At 38.3% G+C, this 23562-nt stretch overlaps 1 protein-coding gene across 5 annotated transcripts in view; it reads right to left on the bottom strand.

Annotated features, from left to right (window-relative positions):
- The window catches only part of stxbp5a (syntaxin binding protein 5a (tomosyn)), a 215728-nt gene that overhangs the window by 159990 nt on the left and 32176 nt on the right, over positions 1-23562 (bottom strand). The gene's annotated exons all lie outside the window — the stretch shown is intronic.

Here is a 23562-nt window from a genome sequence, read left to right as displayed (position 1 = left end):
TACACATGTATACTTGTTACTACACTATCACAACACCAGAGTCAAGTGCTGGACAATACTACACATATATACTTGTTACTACACTATCACAACACCAGAGTCAAGTACTGGACAATAGTACACATGTATACTTGTTACTACACTATCACAACACCAGAGTCAAGTACTGGACAATACTACACATATATACTTGTTACTACACTATCACAACACCAGAGTCAAGTACTGGACAATAGTACACATGTATACTTGTTACTACACTATCACAACACCAGAGTCAAGTGCTGGACAATACTACACATATATACTTGTTACTACACTATCACAACACCAGAGTCAAGTACTGGACAATACTACACATATATACTTGTTACTACACTATCACAACACTAGAGTCAAGTACTGGACAATACTACACATATATACTTGTTACTACACTATCACAACACCAGAGTCAAGTACTGGACAATACTACACATATATACTTGTTACTACACTATCACAACACCAGAGTCAAGTACTGGACAATACTACACATATATATACTTGTTACTACACTATCACAACACCAGAGTCAAGTACTGGACAATACTACACATATATACTTGTTACTACACTATCACAACACCAGAGTCAAGTACTGGACAATACTACACATATATATACTTGTTACTACACTATCACAACACCAGAGTCAAGTACTGGACAACACTACACATATATATACTTGTTACTACACTATCACAACACCAGAGTCAAGTACTGGACAATACTACACATATATACTTGTTACTACACTATCACAACACCAGAGTCAAGTACTGGACAATACTACACATATATATACTTGTTACTACACTATCACAACACCAGAGTCAAGTACTGGACAATACTACACGTATATACTTGTTACTACACTATCACAACACCAGAGTCAATTACTGGACAATAGTACACATATATACTTGTTACTACACTATCACAACACCAGAGTCAAGTACTGGACAATACTACACATATATATACTTGTTACTACACTATCACAACACCAGAGTCAAGTACTGGACAATACTACACATATATACTTGTTACTACACTATCACAACACCAGAGTCAAGTACGGGACAATACTACACATATATATACTTGTTACTACACTATCACAACACCAGAGTCAAGTACTGGACAATACTACACATATATATACTTGTTACTACACTATCACAACACCAGAGTCAAGTACTGGACAATACTACACACATATATACTTGTTACTACACTATCACAACACCAGAGTCAAGTACTGGACAATACTACACATATATACTTGTTACTACACTATCACAACACCAGAGTCAAGTACTGGACAATACTTCTCATATATACTTGTTACTACACTATCACAACACCAGAGTCAAGTACAGAACAATAGTACACATATATACTTGTTAATACACTATCACAACACCAGAGTCAAGTACTGGACAATACTACAGATATACAGTATACTTGTTACTTCACTATCGCAACACCAGAGTCAAGTACTGGACAATACTACACATATATACTTGTTACTACACTATCACAACACCAGAGTCAAGTACTGGACAATACTACACATATATACTTGTTACTACACTATCACAACACCAGAGTCAAGTGCTGGACAATACTACACATATATACTTGTTACTACACTATCACAACACCAGAGTCAAGTACAGAACAATAGTACACATATATACTTGTTACTACACTATCACAACACCAGAGTCAAGTGCTGGACAATACTACACATATATACTTGTTACTACACTATCACAACACCAGAGTCAAGTACTGGACAATACTACACATATATACTTGTTACTACACTATCACAACACCAGAGTCAAGTACTGGACAATACTACACATATATACTTGTTACTACACTATCACAACACCAGAGTCAAGTACTGGACAATACTACACATATATATACTTGTTACTACACTATCACAACACCAGAGTCAAGTGCTGGACAATACTACACATATATACTTGTTACTACACTATCACTACACCAGAGTCAAGTACTGGACAATACTACACGTATATACTTGTGACTTCACAATCGCAACACCAGAGTCAAGTACTGGACAATACTACACGTATATACTTGTTACTACACTATCACAACACCAGAGTCAAGTACTGGACAATAGTACACATATATACGTGTTACTACACTATCACAACACCAGAGTCAAGTACTGGACAATAGTACACATATATACGTGTTACTACACTATCACAACACCAGAGTCAAGTACTGGACAATACTACACATATATACTTGTTACTACACTATCACAACACCAGAGTCAAGTGCTGGACAATACTACACATATATACTTGTTACTACACTATCACAACACCAGAGTCAAGTACTGGACAATACTACACATATATAGACTTGTTACTACACTATCACAACACCAGAGTCAAGTGCTGGACAATACTACACATATATACTTGTTACTACACTATCACTACACCAGAGTCAAGTACTGGACAATACTACACGTATATACTTGTGACTTCACAATCGCAACACCAGAGTCAAGTACTGGACAATACTACACGTATATACTTGTTACTACACTATCACAACACCAGAGTCAAGTACTGGACAATAGTACACATATATACGTGTTACTACACTATCACAACACCAGAGTCAAGTACTGGACAATAGTACACATATATACGTGTTACTACACTATCACAACACCAGAGTCAAGTACTGGACAATACTACAGATATATACTTGTTACTACACTATCACAACACCAGAGTCAAGTGCTGGACAATACTACACATATATACTTGTTACTACACTATCACAACACCAGAGTCAAGTACTGGACAATACTACACATATATACTTGTTACTACACTATCACAACACCAGAGTCAAGTACTGGACAATACTACACATATATACTTGTTACTACACTATCACAACACCAGTGTCAAGTACAGAACAATAGTACACATATATACTTGTTAATACACTATCACAACACCAGAGTCAAGTACTGGACAATACTACACATATATACTATTTTCCTAGCAAGGAAACAAACCGTTAGCCAAAGATTCTTCTTTTGATAAGCCAGAATCTTGATCCCTTAAAAGACAAAGAACGCTGCGATCATGACGGCGACCGTGTCCGTCTTCCACCTCCTCATGAATAATGGATGCTGCAGATTGAATCCATGCATTTAGATGCTTTTATGCATCAGCTTCCCAAACAGGCCACTGTTTTCCCCCGGAATAGAACTTCATGCTAAATTAACCTTTAACACGTTTACGTTCCGAGATGATGTTGTGTCGTTGGAATTAAAGGCCCGCGGCGACAAAACGTATTCGTGCCAAGTTTGATTCTCGTCAAACGCCTACGTTAATCCGAGGCGTCTCAGGTGTGCGACTGTACACAGCCTGCAGTGGAACAGCATTAAGTAAGTAAGTAAGTAATATTTATTTATATAGCGCTTTTCCAGACCAGGGTCACAAAGCGCTTAAACAATCAAAACAATACTCAAAAAAGTACATACTTTAAAGATCAAGATAATACTGAGAACAACACAGGAGTTCCAGAAAATCAAGGAAAAGCCTGAACAGATAGAAACGTCTTAAGATGTTTCTTGAAGGAGTCAGTAGATCATCAAACACAGATGTTTCTTGAAGGAGTCAGTAGATCATCAAACACACATGTTTCTTAAAGGAGTCAGTAGATCATCAAACAGATGTTTCTTGAAGGAGTCAGTAGATCATCAAACACAGATGTTTCTTGAAGGAGTCAGTAGATCATCAAACACAGATGTTTCTTGAAGGAGTCAGTAGATCATCAAACACAGATGTTTCTTGAAGGAGTCAGTAGATCATCAAACACAGATGTTCCTTGAAGAAGTCAGTAGATCATCAAACACAGATGTTTCTTGAAGGAGTCAGTAGATCATCAAACACAGATGTTTCTTGAAGGAGTCAGTAGATCATCAAACACAGATGTTTCTTGAAGGAGTCAGTAGATCATCAAACACAGATGTTTCTTGAAGGAGTCAGTAGATCATCAAACACAGATGTTTCTTGAAGGAGTCAGTAGATCATCAAACACAGATGTTTCTTGAAGGAGTCAGTAGATCATCAAACACAGATGTTTCTTGAAGGAGTCAGTAGATCATCAAACACAGATGTTTCTTGAAGGAGTCAGTAGATCATCAAACACAGATGTTTCTTGAAGGAGTCAGTAGATCATCAAACACAGATGTTTCTTGAAGGAGTCAGTAGATCATCAAACACAGATGTTTCTTGAAGGAGTCAGTAGATCATCAAACACACAGATGTTTCTTGAAGGAGTCAGTAGATCATTAAACACAGATGTTTCTTGAAGGAGTCAGTAGATCATCAAACACAGATGTTTCTTGAAGGAGTCAGTAGATCATCAAACACAGATGTTTCTTGAAGGAGTCAGTAGATCATCAAACACAGATGTTTCTTAAAGGAGTCAGTAGATCATCAAACACAGATGTTTCTTGAAGGAGTCAGTAGATCATCAAACACAGATGTTTCTTGAAGGAGTCAGTAGATCATCAAACACAGATGTTTCTTGAAGGAGTCAGTAGATCATCAAACACAGATGTTTCTTGAAGGAGTCAGTAGATCATCAAACACAGACGTTTCGTGAAGGAGTCAGTAGATCATCAAACACAGACGTTTCGTGAAGGAGTCAGTAGATCATCAAACACAGATGTTTCTTGAAGGAGTCAGTAGATCATCAAACACAGATGTTTCTTGAAGGAGTCAGTAGATCATCAAACACAGATGTTTCTTGAAGGAGTCAGTAGATCATCAAACACAGACGTTTCGTGAAGGAGTCAGTAGATCATCAAACACAGATGTTTCGTGAAGGAGTCAGTAGATCATCAAACACAGACGTTTCGTGAAGGAGTCAGTAGATCATCAAACACAGATGTTTCTTGAAGGAGTCAGTAGATCATCAAACACAGATGTTTCTTGAAGGAGTCAGTAGATCATCAAACACAGAGATGTTTCTTGAAGGAGTCAGTAGATCATCAAACACAGATGTTTCTTGAAGGAGTCAGTAGATCATCAAACACAGATGTTTCTTGAAGGAGTCAGTAGATCATCAAACACAGATGTTTCTTGAAGGAGTCAGTAGATCATCAAACACAGATGTTTCTTGAAGGAGTCAGTAGATCATCAAACACAGATGTTTCTTGAAGGAGTCAGTAGATCATCAAACACAGATGTTTCTTGAAGGAGTCAGTAGATCATCAAACACAGATGTTTCTTGAAGGAGTCAGTAGATCATCAAACACAGATGTTTCTTGAAGGAGTCAGTAGATCATCAAACACAGATGTTTCTTGAAGGAGTCAGTAGATCATCAAACACAGATGTTTCTTGAAGGAGTCAGTAGATCATCAAACACAGATGTTTCTTGAAGGAGTCAGTAGATCATCAAACACAGATGTTTCTTGAAGGAGTCAGTAGATCATCAAACACACAGATGTTTCTTGAAGGAGTCAGTAGATCATTAAACACAGATGTTTCTTGAAGGAGTCAGTAGATCATCAAACACAGATGTTTCTTGAAGGAGTCAGTAGATCATCAAACACAGATGTTTCTTGAAGGAGTCAGTAGATCATCAAACACAGATGTTTCTTAAAGGAGTCAGTAGATCATCAAACACAGATGTTTCTTGAAGGAGTCAGTAGATCATCAAACACAGATGTTTCTTGAAGGAGTCAGTAGATCATCAAACACAGATGTTTCTTGAAGGAGTCAGTAGATCATCAAACACAGATGTTTCTTGAAGGAGTCAGTAGATCATCAAACACAGACGTTTCGTGAAGGAGTCAGTAGATCATCAAACACAGACGTTTCGTGAAGGAGTCAGTAGATCATCAAACACAGATGTTTCTTGAAGGAGTCAGTAGATCATCAAACACAGATGTTTCTTGAAGGAGTCAGTAGATCATCAAACACAGATGTTTCTTGAAGGAGTCAGTAGATCATCAAACACAGACGTTTCGTGAAGGAGTCAGTAGATCATCAAACACAGATGTTTCGTGAAGGAGTCAGTAGATCATCAAACACAGACGTTTCGTGAAGGAGTCAGTAGATCATCAAACACAGATGTTTCTTGAAGGAGTCAGTAGATCATCAAACACAGATGTTTCTTGAAGGAGTCAGTAGATCATCAAACACAGAGATGTTTCTTGAAGGAGTCAGTAGATCATCAAACACAGATGTTTCTTGAAGGAGTCAGTAGATCATCAAACACAGATGTTTCTTGAAGGAGTCAGTAGATCATCAAACACAGATGTTTCTTGAAGGAGTCAGTAGATCATCAAACACAGATGTTTCTTGAAGGAGTCAGTAGATCATCAAACACAGATGTTTCTTGAAGGAGTCAGTAGATCATCAAACACAGATGTTTCTTGAAGGAGTCAGTAGATCATCAAACACAGATGTTTCTTGAAGGAGTCAGTAGATCATCAAACACAGATGTTTCTTGAAGGAGTCAGTAGATCAATGAGCCAACAATGCAGAGCCGCCATTGGCTTTCAAGGACGACTACCTGAAGCGCAGGCGCAGCACGAGTCCATAGATTCCGCCTGCAGTGCAGAATCTCTGCTCTGACTGAACGCCGTCGGACCTCAAAAAAAAAAGCCGGAGAGAGGAATCGACCGTAAAACCAAAAAATCATTGCTCAGAAAATGGCATGAGTCGGAAGATGAAAGAATGGAAGGATGGAGTGAACGCTGCACTTTAGACGCCGGCCGTCGATACTCGGTGTCTCTCAAAAACATCCAGGATGATGCAGGACTCCGACCACCGAAGGCTGATGTCGTCATCTAGAACTCACCGTTTGTCAAGAGTTCCCGCGCCAGAGTCAAGTACTGGACAATACTACACATATATACTTGTTACTACACTATCACAACACCAGAGTCAAGTACTGGACAATACTACACATATATACTTGTTACTATACTGTCACAACACCAGAGTCAAGTACTGGACAATACTACACATACTGTATAAACTTGTTAATACACTATCACAACACCAGAGTCAAGTGCTGGACAATAGTACACATATATACTTGTTACTACACTATCACAACACCAGAGTCAAGTACTGGACAATACTACACATATATCCTTGTTACTACACTCTCACAACACCAGAGTCAAGTACTGGACAATACTACACATATATACTTGTTACTACACTATCACAACACCAGAGTCAAGTACTGGACAATACTACACATATATACTTGTTACTACACTATCACAACACCAGAGTCAAGTACTGGACAATACTACACATATATACTTGTTACTACACTATCGCAACACCAGAGTCAAGTACTGGACAATACTACACATATATATACTTGTTACTACACTATCACAACACCAGAGTCAAGTACTGGACAATACTACACATATATACTTGTTACTACACTATCACAACACCAGAGTCAAGTACTGGACAATACTACACATATATCCTTGTTACTACACTCTCACAACACCAGAGTCAAGTACTGGACAATACTACACATATATATACTTGTTACTACACTATCACAACACCAGAGTCAAGTACTGGACAATAGTACACATGTATACTTGTTACTACACTATCACAACACCAGAGTCAAGTACTGGACAATACTACACATACTGTATAAACTTGTTACTACACTATCACAACACCAGAGTCAAGTACTGGACAATACTACACATATATAAGGTAAGGTAAGGTAAAGGTATATACTTGTTACTATACTATCACAACACTAGAGTCAAGTACTGGACAATAGTACACATATATACTTTTTTTTTTTTTTGTAAATAACATAACTTTAACTTTGTTTTTGTTTGTAAATAACATAACTTTAACTTTGTTTTTGTTTGTAAATAACATAACTTTAACTTTGTTTTTGTTTGTAAATAACATAACTTTAACTTTGTTTTTGTTTGTAAATAACATAACTTTAACTTTGTTTTTGTTTGTAAATAACATCACTTTAACTTTGTTTTTGTTTGTAAATAACATAACTTTAACTTTGTATTTGTTTGTAAATAACATAACTTTAACTGTGTTTTTGTTTGTAAATAACATAACTTTAACTTTGTTTTTGTTAGTAAATAACATAACTTTAACTTTGTATTTGTTTGTAAATAACATAACATAACTTTATTTTTGTTACTAAATAACATAACTTTAACTTTGTATTTGTTTGTAAATAACATAACTTTAACTTTGTTTTTGTTAGTAAATAACATAACTTTAACTTTGTATTTGTTTGTAAATAACATAACATAACTTTATTTTTGTTACTAAATAACATAACTTTAACTTTGTATTTGTTTGTAAATAACATAAAAAGAATAATAAAAGAATCGACTAAAAATTTAAGACCCAGAAGAAATAAATAAAATTAATAAATGATGCCTTCAGGAAAGAAAATAGTAAATAATCTATTTAGAAAATACAGAATCATATCAATCTTTAAATTAACTTTGTTAAAGATAAATATACCTTAAATCTAAACTCAAAAAAAAAAAAAAAAGAGCAAATCTGTGGACACCCGTTTGAAAACTCCCACTGAAAGACACAACAGTCCAGCAAGAAGCTGGGAACAAACTCTTTCTACAAAACAACAACCTTCAGTAAGTTTCCACTACGATCACGTGCGACGGCCATCTTAGAATCAAGTGTTTACAGTTACTGACCAATCCTACATTCACATTTGACTAGAGGCGTTAACCTGAATATTCTACTATAAAGATCCACCATTTTGTCTGATCTTTGCGTTCTGGCATTCGAAGACGTCTGCGATAGATCTCTCTGCTTGCTAGCGCCCGTGTTCACGTAAGTTTGTCTCTGACTTTTGCATAATTCACTAAACGAGCATTTTTCTTAAACTCATCCATGTGTCTGTCCTTCATTCCACCGCCACATACGAGGCTGGGGAGGGGTCGGTTCATCGGACCACAAAAACCCCTAACAACTTGGTAGAGAACACAGAGAGGTAGTCAATCAAAGAACCGTGACGACCTGAGAAGACTTCGAACGACACGACTCGTTCACTGTGGGTACAGAGCGAGAGCGACTCTGGACCTCCTGGTGTCGGCATGTCGTCCTGGAGTCTGGTTTATTACTAATTAGTCACGGCGCTGGTCCACGGACGCACTTCCACGAACACACGAGACGCTGCCGAGCCAAGGTTGTCACGCAGCGTATAAAATATGAATCCCGGCGCCGTCCTCTGCTCCTTGATTAATGCAAATCTGCCGAACGGGTCACCTCGGCGCTGACCCGCCGCCGCCGACTCTCTGGACTCGTGGAGGCACGTCCCGGTGTTGCAGCCAATTAAGCTTCTGCATCTCATCCCTGCCCTTTGACCCCTGCAGGCCCGAGGGCGAGTCAGCACCAGCAGGTTTTCAAGAGAGTCGGTCGACACGACGTTGCATTTTTTTAAATGCTAATGTAATGACTTTAGAAATGTTTCACAATCAAACTGATGTGACGACGACCAAACGTCAGGGTTTGTATCTGACCTCAAGAAACTCGGAAAAAAAGAGAATCATTCATCGATCATCCAACGGTATTTTTGAGCAGATGACGATGAAATCTCTGATCAAATTGTAAGTACTGGTTTGCTTCAGTCCTCGTCAGTGATAAAGAATCAATACTATAGTACTATAATATTACTGTACTGTATATAGAATATTCAACGGTTCAATTTAACAGTTTAAATGATGAAACCTTTGATTGATATGTACTTTATATATGTATATATTTTATTATCAATAGGTCTATATTGAAAAGTTTTTGAATGTTAAAAATGTTTTATATATTTTTTGACACAGAGTTTGATATTCTAATGCCAATAATTGAGAAATCGATTTAGTGAATTAACTTCCAAACATTTAAACAGCAAACAAACATAACCACAGAACATTTTCACAGCCACCTTCCTTACAGTGAACTCCCATGATGCTCTCCTACACACTGATCCAATTAGTGACGGCCGATTGGTCGATACAATACTGTATTTAAATCCTACGGATCGTCGGCAAAGCATCATGGGAGGAGTGTGAGAATGTGGAAAACGTCAACGAAACTTTGGGAAATGTTTCTAGAGAGTGCATCGTTGTATAGTTCGGAATTAAATAGTCACCATTTCATGGATTTCATTGACGGTTGAGAAGGAAACCCCGAAATAAATCAACTCTATACGAGACACTTCCTCGTCTCAAGGAAGTGACAAACAAGTGTTGACACCATCATGTACGCCGGTGACGTCGACCACAAGAATATGTCCTATTAGGCTCTTAACGAAATGGCAGCACGGCGATGACGCAAACAAGAGATTAACTAGTAACTAATCCTCCACAGATAGTATGTCTCAAATCACATACTTCTCTTAGTATACTAGAAGTTAGTATGCATCAGGATAGTGTACGTACTAACTAGTAACTAATCCTCCACAGATAGTATGTCTCAAATCACATACTTCTCTTAGTATACTAGAAGTTAGTATGCATCAGGATAGTGTACGTACTAACTAGTAACTAATCCTCCACAGATAGTATGTCTCAAATCACATACTTCTCTTAGAATACTAGAAGTTAGTATCATCAGGATAGTGTACGTACTAACTAGTAACTAATCCTCCACAGATAGTATGTCTCAAATCACATACTTCTCTTAGTATACTAGAAGTTAGTATGCATCAGGATAGTGTACGTACTAACTAGTAACTAATCCTCCACAGATAGTATGTTTCAAATCACATACTTCTCTTAGTATACTAGAAGTTAGTATGCATCAGGATAGTGTACGTACTAACTAGTAACTAATCCTCCACAGATAGTATGTTTCAAATCACATACTTCTCTTAGTATACTAGAAGTTAGTATGCATCAGGATAGTGTACGTACTAACTAGTAACTAATCCTCCACAGATAGTATGTCTCAAGCATACTTCTCTTAGTATACTAGAAGTTAGTATGCATCAGGATAGTGTACATACTAACTAGTAAATAATCCTCCACAGATAGTATGTCTCAAATCACATACTTCTCTTAGTATTCTAGAAGTTAGTATCATCAGGATAGTGTACGTACTAACTAGTAACTAATCCTCCACAGATAGTATGTTTCAAATCACATACTTCTCTTAGTATACTAGAAGTTAGTATGCATCAGGATAGTGTACGTACTAACTAGTGACTAATCCTCCACAGATAGTATGTCTCAAACATACTTCTCTTAGTATACTAGAAGTTAGTATGCATCAGGATAGTGTACGTACTAACTAGTAACTAATCCTCCACAGATAGTATGTCTCAAATCACATACTTCTCTTAGTATACTAGAAGTTAGTATCATCAGGATAGTGTACGTACTAACTAGTAACTAATCCTCCACAGATAGTATGTCTCAAATCACATACTTCTCTTAGTATACTAGAAGTTAGTATGCATCAGGATAGTGTACGTACTAACTAGTAACTAATCCTCCACAGATAGTATGTCTCAAATCACATACTTCTCTTAGTATACTAGAAGTTAGTATGCATCAGGATAGTGTACGTACTAACTAGTAACTAATCCTCCACAGATAGTATGTCTCAAATCACATACTTCTCTTAGTATACTAGAAGTTAGTATGCATCAGGATAGTGTACGTACTAACTAGTAACTAATCCTCCACAGATAGTATGTCTCAAGCATACTTCTCTTAGTATACTAGAAGATAGTATGCATCAGGATAGTGTACGTACTAACTAGTAACTAATCCTCCACAGATAGTATGTCTCAAGCATACTTCTCTTAGTACACTAGAAGTTAGTATGCATCAGGATAGTGTACGTACTAACTAGTAAATAATCCTCCACAGATAGTACGTCTCAAATCACATACTGTACTTCTCTTAGTATACTAGAAGTTAGTATGCATCAGTTTAGTGTACGTACTAACTAGTAACTAATCCTCCACAGATAGTATGTCTCAAGCATACTTCTCTTAGTATACTAGAAGTTAGTATGCATCAGGATAGTGTACGTACTAACTAGTAACTAATCCTCAACAGATAGTATGTCTCAAGCATACTTCTCTTAGTATACTAGAAGTTAGTATGCATCAGGATAGTGTACGTACTAACTAGTAAATAATCCTCCACAGATAGTATGTCTCAAATCACATACTGTACTTCTCTTAGTATACTAGAAGTTAGTATGCATCAGGATAGTGTACGTACTAACTAGTAACTAATCCTCCACAGATAGTATGTCTCAAGCATACTTCTCTTAGTATACTAGAAGTTAGTATGCATCAGGATAGTGTACGTACTAACTAGTAACTAATCCTCCACAGATAGTATGTCTCAAATCACATACTTCTCTTAGTATACTAGAAGTTAGTATGCATCAGGATAGTGTACGTACTAACTAGTAACTAATCCTCCACAGATAGTATGTCTCAAATCACATACTTCTCTTAGTATACTAGAAGTTAGTATGCATCAGGATAGTGTACGTACTAACTAGTAACTAATCCTCCACAGATAGTATGTCTCAAGCATACTTCTCTTAGTATACTAGAAGATAGTATGCATCAGGATAGTGTACGTACTAACTAGTAACTAATCCTCCACAGATAGTATGTCTCAAGCATACTTCTCTTAGTACACTAGAAGTTAGTATGCATCAGGATAGTGTACGTACTAACTAGTAAATAATCCTCCACAGATAGTACGTCTCAAATCACATACTGTACTTCTCTTAGTATACTAGAAGTTAGTATGCATCAGTTTAGTGTACGTACTAACTAGTAACTAATCCTCCACAGATAGTATGTCTCAAGCATACTTCTCTTAGTATACTAGAAGTTAGTATGCATCAGGATAGTGTACGTACTAACTAGTAACTAATCCTCAACAGATAGTATGTCTCAAGCATACTTCTCTTAGTATACTAGAAGTTAGTATGCATCAGGATAGTGTACGTACTAACTAGTAAATAATCCTCCACAGATAGTATGTCTCAAATCACATACTGTACTTCTCTTAGTATACTAGAAGTTAGTATGCATCAGGATAGTGTACGTACTAACTAGTAACTAATCCTCCACAGATAGTATGTCTCAAGCATACTTCTCTTAGTATACTAGAAGTTAGTATGCATCAGGATAGTGTACGTACTAACTAGTAACTAATCCTCCACAGATAGTATGTCTCAAATGGGAAGAGTGTAAGAATGTGGAAAACGTCAACGAAACTTTGGGAAATGTTTCTAGAGAGTGCATCGTTGTATAGTTAGGAATTAAATAGTCACCATTTCATGGATTTCATTGACGGTTGAGAAGGAAACCCCGAAATAAATCAACTCTATACGAGCCACTTCCTCGTCTACAGGAAGTGACCAACAAGTGTTGACACCATCATGTACGCCGGTGACGTCGACCACAAGAATATGTCCTATTAGGATCTTAACGAAATGGCAGCACCGTGATGACGCAAACAAGAGATTAACTAGTAACTAATCCTCCACAGATAGTATGTCTCAAATCACATACTTCTCTTAGTATACTAGAAGTTAGTATCATCAGGATAGTGTACGTATTAACTAGTAACTAATCCTCCACAGATAGTATGTCTCAAGCATACTTCTCTTAGTATACTAGAAGTTAGTATGCATCAGGATAGTGTACGTACTAACTAGTAACTAATCCTCCACAGATAGTATGTCTCAAATCACATACTTCTCTTAGTATACTAGAAGTTAGTATGCATCAGGATAGTGTACGTACTAACTAGTAACTAATCCTCCACAGATAGTATGTCTCAAATCACATACTTCTCTTAGTATACTAGAAGTTAGTATGCATCAGGATAGTGTACGTACTAACTAGTAACTAATCCTCCACAGATAGTATGTCTCAAATCACATACTTCTCTTAGTATACTAGAAGTTAGTATGCATCAGGATAGTGTACGTACTAACTAGTAACTAATCCTCCACAGATAGTATGTCTCAAATCACATACTTCTCTTAGTATACTAGAAGTTAGTATGCATCAGGATAGTGTACGTACTAACTAGTAACTAATCCTCCACAGATAGTATGTCTCAAATCACATACTTCTCTTAGTATACTAGAAGTTAGTATCATCAGGATAGTGTACGTACTAACTAGTAACTAATCCTCCACAGATAGTATGTCTCAAATCACATACTTCTCTTAGTATACTAGAAGTTAGTATTCATCAGGATAGTCTACGTACTAACTAGTAACTAATCCTCCACAGATAGTATGTCTCAAATCACATACTTCTCTTAGTATACTAGAAGTTAGTATGCATCAGGATAGTGTACGTACTAACTAGTAACTAATCCTCCACAGATAGTATGTCTCAAATCACATACTTCTCTTAGTATACTAGAAGTTAGTATCATCAGGATAGTGTACGTACTAACTAGTAACTAATCCTCCACAGATAGTATGTCTCAAGCATACTTCTCTTAGTATACTAGAAGTTAGTATGCATCAGGATAGTGTACGTACTAACTAGTAACTAATCCTCCACAGATAGTATGTCTCAAATCACATACTTCTCTTAGTATACTAGAAGTTAGTATGCATCAGGATAGTGTACGTACTAACTAGTAACTAATCCTCCACAGATAGTATGTCTCAAATGGGAAGAGTGTGAGAATGTGGAAAACGTCAACGAAACTTTGGGGAATGTTTCTAGAGAGTGCATCGTTGTATAGTTAGGAATTAAATAGTCAGCATTTCATGGATTTCATTGACGGTTGAGAAGGAAACCCCGAAATAAATCAACTCTATACGAGCCACTTCCTCGTCTACAGGAAGTGACCAACAAGTGTTGACACCATCATGTACGCCGGTGACGTCGACCACAGAAATATGTCCTATTAGGATCTTAACGAAATGGCAGCACGGCGATGACGCAAACAAGAGATTAACTAGTAACTAATCCTCCACAGATAGTATGTCTCAAATCACATACTTCTCTTAGTATACTAGAAGTTAGTATGCATCAGGATAGTGTACGTACTAACTAGTAACTAATCCTCCACAGATAGTATGTCTCAAGCATACTTCTCTTAGTATACTAGAAGTTAGTATGCATCAGGATAGTGTACGTACTAACTAGTAACTAATCCTCCACAGATAGTATGTCTCAAACATACTTCTCTTAGTATACTAGAAGTTAGTATTCATCAGGATAGTGTACGTACTAACTAGTAACTAATCCTCCACAGATAGTATGTCTCAAATCACATACTTCTCTTAGTATACTAGAAGTTAGTATGCATCAGGATAGTGTACGTACTAACTAGTAACTAATCCTCCACAGATAGTATGTCTCAAATCACATACTTCTCTTAGTATACTAGAAGTTAGTATGCATCAGGATAGTGTACGTACTAACTAGTAACTAATCCTCCACAGATAGTATGTCTCAAATCACATACTTCTCTTAGTATACTAGAAGTTAGTATGCATCAGGATAGTGTACGTACTAACTAGTAACTAATCCTCCACAGATAGTATGTCTCAAATCACATACTTCTCTTAGTATACTAGAAGTTAGTATGCATCAGGATAGTGTACGTACTAACTAGTAACTAATCCTCCACAGATAGTATGTCTCAAGCATACTTCTCTTAGTATACTAGAAGTTAGTATGCATCAGGATAGTGTACGTACTAACTAGTAACTAATCCTCCACAGATAGTATGTCTCAAGCATACTTCTCTTAGTACACTAGAAGTTAGTATGCATCAGGATAGTGTACGTACTAACTAGTAAATAATCCTCCACAGATAGTATGTCTCAAATCACATACTGTACTTCTCTTAGTATACTAGAAGTTAGTATGCATCAGGATAGTGTACGTACTAACTAGTAACTAATCCTCCACAGATAGTATGTCTCAAGCATACTTCTCTTAGTATACTAGAAGTTAGTATGCATCAGGATAGTGTACGTACTAACTAGTAACTAATCCTCCACAGATAGTATGTCTCAAGCATACTTCTCTTAGTATACTAGAAGTTAGTATGCATCAAGATAGTGTACGTACTAACTAGTAACTAATCCTCCACAGATAGTATGTCTCAAATCACATACTTCTCTTAGTATACTAGAAGTTAGTATGCATCAGGATAGTGTACGTACTAACTAGTAACTAATCCTCCACAGATAGTATGTCTCAAATCACATACTTCTCTTAGTATACTAGAAGTTAGTATGCATCAGGATAGTGTACATACTAACTAGTAACTAATCCTCCACAGATAGTATGTCTCAAGCATACTTCTCTTAGTATACTAGAAGTAAGTATGCATCAGGATAGTGTACGTACTAACTAGTAACTAATCCTCCACAGATAGTATGTCTCAAATCACATACTTCTCTTAGTATACTAGAAGTTAGTATCATCAGGATAGTGTACGTACTAACTAGTAACTAATCCTCCACAGATAGTATGTCTCAAGCATACTTCTCTTAGTATACTAGAAGTTAGTATGCATCAGGATAGTGTACGTACTAACTAGTAACTAATCCTCCACAGATAGTATGTCTCAAATCACATACTTCTCTTAGTATACTAGAAGTTAGTATGCATCAGGATAGTGTACGTACTAACTAGTAACTAATCCTCCACAGATAGTATGTCTCAAATCACATACTTCTCTTAGTATACTAGAAGTTAGTATGCATCAGGATAGTGTACGTACTAACTTGTAACTAATCCTCCACAGATAGTATGTCTCAAATGGGAAGAGTGTGAGAATGTGGAAAACGTCAACGAAACTTTGGGAAACGTTTCTAGAGAGTGCACCGTTGTATAGTTCGGAATTAAATAGTCACCATTTCATGGATTTCATTGACGGTTGAGAAGGAAACCCCGAAATAAACCAACTCTATACGAGCCACTTCCTCGTCTCAAGGAAGTGACAAACAAGTGTTGGCACCATCATGTACGACCACAAGAATATGTCCTATTAGGATCTTAACGAAATGGCAGCACGGCGATGACGCAAAACGTCCATCTGTGCGACACAAGAGTGTCGTCGCTTTCTTCTGCTGTGCCACGGATTAGAACGCCGGCGAGAGAGCGAGGCGAGTGAGGATGAGGACATAATGACAAGTCCATAGACGAGGCTGGAAAAGGGGGGGAAGGGGTCCGTGGCAGAGAGCAACAAAGATGGTTACATAAGTCAAGAGGATTGTCCCTGCTTGGGAACGAGTGCAGGATGTTAGCGAGGAGATCTTCCACGTGTGGACAACTGCAGTGTGGACGCTGGAGGGAAAAAAAAAAAAAGAAAGTCTGCTGTGCTGCTAATCCTCTCCAACCTCTTGCTGCCGGTTTATCTCCATCGTGTCCGTCTGGCTCTCCAAGAAGAGACTGTGGTACTGAACATGTAGCTGGAATTAAATATTTACTAACATGTTCTTGTCGGACACAAGGAGAAGCAAACTTGGAATTGTACTAATCACGTTTTTTATCTTTTCTTGTGGTTCACTCGCTTGAGTTGTTGGTCAGTGATTTCGAGTGGACTTTGATGGTTCTTGTGTTGACTCGCGGCACCTAATGAAGACGTGATCTTTGACGCTTTTGAGGCTCAAATATAGCAGAATTTCAACCAGGGCCGGGTCTAGGCAGGGGGCAAGAGGGGGCCTGGCCCCCTCAAACTTACATGCAAGTAAGTAAGTAACAGCACAATGCCCCCCCCCCAAGATTTGTGGCTGCCCCCTCATACTAGGCACTCTAGACCCGGCCCTGATTTCAACGACTGTAAATCTCTCGACAGCCCGAGTTTAAATGCATCTATAGAGAGAAATCAATAACACAACTTTCATGATTCAAGTTCTGTTGCCTTCAGTATCCTGGCAGGGCATCATGGGTAACCAGAGAGTTACCACTAGACCAACATTTCATTCTCTAGGAAGCCTCTTAACAGATGAATAATGTGACATTTATGCAGATGAAAATCGAGTCCGTCTTCCATTTTCCTTCCTAATTGGTTAGACTTTTGAGTCATTTTGCTGAAAGACACGTCCTTGACAAAAGACAATAAATCTCATATAAATATAAATCTTCACTCTTCTTACACTTTGGCACATTAAACCACACCTTGGCAATAGTGTGACCTCTTGATAATCCACATCCCACAGGACATGGATGTTTCTTATCACATTTTTGCTGATGACATCCAGCTCTACTGCTCTTTTGATCCAACTGAGCCCCAGAGGCTGAACTTAGTCAATTGTTTGCTAGAAATCAAACAATGAGTGAAAACACTCTATAGCTAAATGTGGACAAAACTGAAACTCTGGTGATTGTTGATGATAAGATTCCAGGGTTGAGTCAGTACTTGGGTGACTTAGATCAGTCTGTCAAACTGAGCCTGAGAAACCTGGGTGCTGTATTTGAAAAAGACATGTCTCTTGTTCAACACTGAAGAAAACTGACCAGAAACGGTTTCCTTCAACTGAGAAAAATCTCTAAACTTAGGAAAATGTTGTCGGAACATGATCTGGATCTTATAATCCATGTGTTTGTTTCTTCTCGTCTGGACTATTGTAACAGTTTGTTTTCATGTCTTAACAAGAAGGATCGTCTCGTCTGCAGTTGATTCAGAACTCTGCAGCCAGAATTCTGACCCGCTCTAGTAGAAGAACTCACATTTCTCCGATCCTTCAAACTCTTCACTGGCTTCCAGTTTCTTTCAGGATCAACTTTAAAATTCTGGTTCTTACTTTCAGATCTATTCATGGTCAGGCTCCTCCTTACATCACTGATCTGATCCAGCCTTACACCCCAGCTCGGGCTCTGAGGTCTGTGGATCAGAATCTACTTATGGTTCCACGCACACGACTCAGGACCAGAGGAGAGAAATCTTTTCAGGCTGTTGCTCCTAAGCTTTGGAACGATCTTCTCTCTCTTTGTTCTTGATGGATCTACTGACTCCTTTAAGAAACATCTGTGTTTGATGATCTACTGACTCCTTCAAGAAACATGTGTGTTTGATGATCTACTGACTCCTTTAAGAAACATCTGTGTTTGATGATCTACTGACTCCTTCAAGAAACATGTGTGTTTGATGATCTACTGACTCCTTTAAGAAACATCTGTGTTTGATGATCTACTGACTCCTTCAAGAAACGTCTGTGTTTGATGATCTACTGACTCCTTCAAGAAACATCTGTGTTTGATGATCTACTGACTCCTTCAAGAAACATCTGTGTTTGATGATCTACTGACTCCTTCAAGAAACATCTGTGTTTGATGATCTACTGACTCCTTCAAGAAACATCTGTGTTTGATGATCTACTGACTCCTTCAAGAAACATCTGTGTTTGATGATCTACTGACTCCTTTAAGAAACATCTGTGTTTGATGATCTACTGACTCCTTTAAGAAACATCTGTGTTTGATGATCTACTGACTCCTTCTAGAAACATCTGTGTTTGATGATCTACTGACTCCTTCAAGAAACATCTGTGTTTGATGATCTACTGACTCCTTCAAGAAACATCTGTGTTTGATGATCTACTGACTCCTTCAAGAAACATCTGTGTTTGATGATCTACTGACTCCTTTAAGAAACATCTGTGTTTGATGATCTACTGACTCCTTTAAGAAACATCTGTGTTTGATGATCTACTGACTCCTTCAAGAAACATCTGTGTTTGATGATCTACTGACTCCTTCAAGAAACATCTGTGTTTGATGATCTACTGACTCCTTCAAGAAACATCTGTGTTTGATGATCTACTGACTCCTTCAAGAAACATCTGTGTTTGATGATCTACTGACTCCTTTAAGAAACATCTGTGTTTGATGATCTACTGACTCCTTTAAGAAACATCTCTGTGTTTGATGATCTACTGACTCCTTCTAGAAACATCTGTGTTTGATGATCTACTGACTCCTTCAAGAAACATCTGTGTTTGATGATCTACTGACTCCTTCAAGAAACATCTGTGTTTGATGATCTACTGACTCCTTCAAGAAACATCTGTGTTTGATGATCTACTGACTCCTTCAAGAAACATGTGTGTTTGATGATCTACTGACTCCTTCAAGAAACATCTGTGTTTGATGATCTACTGACTCCTTTAAGAAACATCTTAAGACGTTTCTATTTGTTCAGGCTTTTCCTTGATTTTCTCGAACTCCTGTGTTGTTCTCAGTATTATCTTGATCTTTAAAGTATATACTTTTTTGAGTATTGTTTTGATTGTTTAAGCGCTTTGTGACCCTGGTCTGGAAAAGCGCTATATAAATAAATATTACTTACTTACTTACATATTCTCAATGACTCAACGGGTCCCGGAGCCTTCGGACCACGATAGCATCCTATCGCCGATACAATGACACAACACGCACAAACGAACACACAACACACACGGCGACCCATCGGGCTCGAAGCTAGCTACACCTGGAAATGCTCACGGAGGGTGTACACAGTTCACAGCTCGCCACAACGGCCTTGACCATTAAAAATTCATGGCACTGCAGCAACAGTTTCTAAAAATGATCACCGGGACCAGCGGCTGATCGGTACCAGAGCGGGCGTACATCATGTCCAATAGGTTCTTTTCATGGTTCTCGTGTTTGCCAAGGCTCTCAGAAGTGGTTAAGGAAACGCCTTATCTCACTGGATGCTAATGTAAGCGGCGCCAGTGAGGGTTATCACTGAAACACAAGTCTTAAAAGGAGAGAAGAGTCGAGCAGCAGAAGTCAATAGACCCAGATCATGGCCTGCTAAGCAAGAGAACCTTCACACACGGCGCTCATCATTCACTCCTGCTGGCGTCTAAGGAAGCTCTTGCTCTTATCAAACAAATTAGCTCCTTCATCATTGGAATTAAAGCAGTAACGCAGGCGCTCCAAGGCTTCATCCGAAGGTGTCCTTGTCATCCATCAGGAGAAGCTCCGCCGGTTGGATGCATGAATGGAGATTGAAAAAGTGTCAACGCAGGTCGTGGTCTTTTTGTTTGCCCTTCTAGTCGGACAACTCGTTTTCCTGGAACAATTGTATTTATCATCGTCACGGACCTGGATCTTGGACACTGAGGTGAAGAGCTGACTGGCGACTACGAGGCGAGACCCCCAAACAGGCCAGTGTTTCATTCAAAGCAAGTGATGGACTTCGGTCTAAGAGATTGTTTGACAATTAACGGAATATATTAACTAGACAAGACAAGACTTAACGATGCATCACAAGCTCATGAGAAAACGCACCTATACGAGAGAAATACACCAAAAATGTTTGGTTTTTAATCTTATTTTGAGACTATTTATTGAACCAGTTAAAGTAAGGTAAGGTAAGGTAAAACTTTATTGATCCCTCAGGAGGTCTCCTTCGGGAAATTGTTTTTTACCAATAGCCAGCAGTTTTTCATAAACAATAAAAAATGATACATAAAAAATAAAATAAGAAGAAGAACATAAAGAGGAAGAACAAGATGACACAATCTTAGTCTAAAGATAAAGATAAAGAACATAGATCAAAGAAAAACAACAAAGGATACAAAGACTAACATGGAACAGAACATCCAGATACTTTCACTCCACTCCTGCCCCCGAACTCAGAATTGTACAATTTAATAGCCCGAGGGATGAATGAGTCCCTGAGTCTATTAGTGTTGCACCTGGGTAGGAGCATTCGTGCTTCATCTGCTTCTCTGCTCACTGATCACAGTGTTCAGAGGATGACTGTCATCATCCATGATGGACAGTAGTTTGTTCAATGATCTCCTCTCAGCAACTGTCACCAGTGAGTCCAGCTTCATTCCAACCACAGAACCAGCCCTCCTGATCAACCTGTCCAACCAGTTGACACTCCTCTTGGACACATTTCCACCCCAACACACCACAGCATAGAACACTGGCCACCACAGACTGGTAGAACATGCAGAGGAGCTTCTTGCAGATGTTAAATGATCGAAGCCTCCTCAGAAAGTACAGTCTACTCTGAACCTTCTTATATACAAGGTCTGTATTGCAGGACCAGTTTACTGTCCATCCACACACCGAGGTACTTATAGTTTTGATTATTAGTCTTTTGAATTAAGCCTGTGACTCTTTACTAGTTTAAAGCCTTGTTTCTTCAGTAAAGTGAGTTAAACCAAACTATAACGCAGAAGAACAAGCCACTCCATCCTCTTCTGAAGGTTTCATACACTGTGTTTGCCAGTCGTGCATTTTTATTTTTGCTTTTTATCTGAAGGTCGGTCTGTGAAAACAATGTCGACATGAAACCTGTCAACAGTGCAACACTACTTTTATCCAGCCCACCTCGCTCCCTGCTGTCAATCATCCCCGACTGAATCTTCCTCCAAAAAAAAACCTTCCGATTCCATGGGGTGTTCTTCTGGGAAAAAAAAACACCAAACCACTGCAGTCATAGCTCAAGGTCACTAATTGAATCAAGACCTGATGTAATGAACAGTGTAAACGCTCGGAGATCGATAGGAATGTGTTGTAAACGAGACGGACGAGGTGTGACCGTCGTCGTCGTCATCATACAATGGTTATCTCATGGAAGATTATTGAGCGATGAAGGATGGGAGTCGCTGCCATGAATCTTCAGTCACGGCGTCCATCGATGACCATTGATTTTGTGTCTCCGGGTAAAGCGTTGGGAATTTTCACAGCGTTGCTCGGAACGGAAAAAAAGATCTTTGACCAAAAATAATTATATATATCAAGTTTGGATCTCGAGTTAGCAACGAAGCTTGGCACCAAATACAAAGGAGGTTTTACCCAGGATGCATTTCAGTCGGTGGCACACATGACAAAGTTGACTGTAGAGTCGGCATCAGATGCTCAAATCCAGCGAAGTGCAGCACGAGAACAGAAGAGGAATAAAAAAATAAAAGAAGAGGCCGGAGAGACTGATGCCGTTGATGGACGGCGGCACAAAGACTGGAGACGCAAACACGTTTGAAACCTGGATAATGGATTCTCTTTTAAGAGGGTCCAGTGTCCCAGTGGCAGCAGAAGTGTGGCTCGAATCCATGACAAACCTTTCCTTTCTGACCATTTCACAATCTCTGGTTCTAGACGTAAAAGTACTGAGCTTCAAGTTATCGTAAGTGAGGACCAGAGCTGTGTCTAAAAATCACATACTTCTCTCAGTGCACTGGTTAGTATGCGTCAGGATAGTGTACGTACTAACCAGTAACTAATCCTCCACAGATAGTATGTCTCAAATCACATACTTCTCTTAGTATACTAGAAGTTAGTATCATCAGGATAGTGTACGTACTAACAAGTAACTAATCCTCCACAGATAGTATGTTTCAAACATACTTCTCTTAGTATACTAGAAGTTAGTATGCATCAGGATAGTGTACGTACTAACTAGTAACTAATCCTCCACAGATAGTATGTCTCAAATCACATACTTCTCTTAG

The sequence above is a fragment of the Callionymus lyra genome, chromosome 13, assembly GCF_982586985.1.
Source record: "Callionymus lyra chromosome 13, fCalLyr1.hap1.1, whole genome shotgun sequence".
NCBI classification, from domain to species: domain Eukaryota; kingdom Metazoa; phylum Chordata; class Actinopteri; order Syngnathiformes; family Callionymidae; genus Callionymus; species Callionymus lyra.
Note: the sequence above shows the minus strand (reverse complement) of the source record. Positions and strands in the feature narration are given on the sequence as shown.